Genomic DNA, 1874 nt, shown 5'->3' with positions numbered 1-1874 from the left:
AGTCTTCAACTTGGCAGCACACAAGGTTCCTAAGAGGACCAGCAAATGTATTATCCCTTCTGTTGCCTTGTGTCCTGACAGAATTCAGGAATCTACCTTCCCCCGGGGACAGGGGATGAAGTGCTCTTCCTAAGCTCCTGATAAATCTCCTGCCTACTTGGAAACAGGGGCAGGATGCAACCAGAAACGTCTTTATTATGTAAATGGGCAAAGCATGGAGACAAGTTGGCAAGACAATAATTATTCAGCTAGGTTGAGTCTCTGCAAAGCTGTTTTAACATCAAGGCTGAGATGCTGAGCCCAGGGATAAGAAGCATGGGAGAAGCTGGCTCCCTGCTGGGTGGATGGATGGATGGATGCTCAGTGTCCTCAGGCCAACTTCTGCCACACCAGTAGGTGTGCAAATGCACTTGTGTTATTTAGAGCATCTCCAAAGGGTCTCCACATCCTACAGAAAAACCTGCAAGCACGGGAAGAAGGCCCAGCCATTGGCTGCCTTCTGTGAGATCTGGTTGGAACTCTGTGGCAGGTTAAAAAGGTTCCTGGGAGGCCTGGCAGACCAACAGCTGCTCCTACAGAGGGTGCAATTGTTCAAGCCTCATTTCACTTGGAAACCAGGTTAAAGACAAGCAAATGGTGAAGCACCAGCAACAGGCAACCAACCTCCACTCCCCCCAAAGTGCACAAATAATGCTGTGGAAAAACACACAACCCCAGAGCTTCAACATCTGATCCCCTTTCCCTATTTATTCTTCCCCTTTACTCCTTGCTACCCACACCAGCCACATCTTTTATATAATTAAAAGGTGCAAACACTCACCCCTCCCTTTGTCTGTGGAGCACCCAGTGCATAAGAGGTGCTCAACAAAGAAAATATTTCCAAGCAGCCAAATCAACTCAGGGCTGGAGACCTGGGTGATTCTTGATGATCCAGTCCTTGAAAATCACCCTTTGCTTAGCCCAGGTGGAAATACCCTCACACTCCCCCTTTTTCAAGCCTATCAAGAGCAAGACTTGCTCCAGCTGGTTTTGCCAGGAAACCCAATTATTTCCTGGGTGTGAGGATGGGGAGGCTGTGCCAGCTGACCCCAGAGAGGAGGGGAGCACAGGTGGTCCCCATTCACCTGGAGCATCCCCTCCTGCCCCAGCCCTTCCCAGGGGATGGGACACATGCCAAAGGAATTTGTTGCCAAAGGAATGTTGGAAGCACCTGGCAAAGCCCACCCCAGGCTTGCAAGAGGGAAGCTGTTGCTGGCCAAAGGGTCTCCATCCTCCACAGGACTCTGTCACCTCTGTGCAATTTTAGATGCAGGGAGGGGAGTATAGAAATAGAGATTCCAGTTGTGTTCTCTGACTCCACTTCTTCTCTTTGCATGGTCTCATAGCAGGAGAAATGATGAAATTAAATGTGCTTGGAAATTCTGGAAGCCTCGTTTGGAACCTGCTGATGACACAGAGCAGACAAGTTTGCTTCTAATTCCTGAACAGCAAAGTCCATTTGTCACTCCAAGCTGGAAGAATCCTTTCTTTTTTTTTTTTTTCACTCCAGATGATCCAAACTTCAAGTCTAGTATTAACCAGTCCAACTCTTTCACATTATTTTCTAACTCTCTACATAGCAGGAACACAGAGACTATTGGAAAAGTGTAGAGAAACTGCACTCAGCTCACAAAACATCTACTTGTCCTACATCATCTTAAAAGGCTGGGAGTTCATCTTCAGTAATAAACTCCAGTCAAATTTTACAGCACAGTCCTGTAAGGTTTCACAAGTGCTTTAAATAGCTAAGCTCAAGGATGTATTTGTAGAACCAAAGAAAAATCAATCAACTGTAATAACATCTGAAAGAGTTATTTTTAAGAATTAACATGCAC

This window comes from Heliangelus exortis, chromosome 7 (genome assembly GCF_036169615.1).
Source record: "Heliangelus exortis chromosome 7, bHelExo1.hap1, whole genome shotgun sequence".
Lineage (NCBI taxonomy): Eukaryota > Metazoa > Chordata > Aves > Apodiformes > Trochilidae > Heliangelus > Heliangelus exortis.
The sequence above is the reverse complement of the archived record's forward strand: the minus strand, read 5'-3'. Positions refer to the sequence as shown.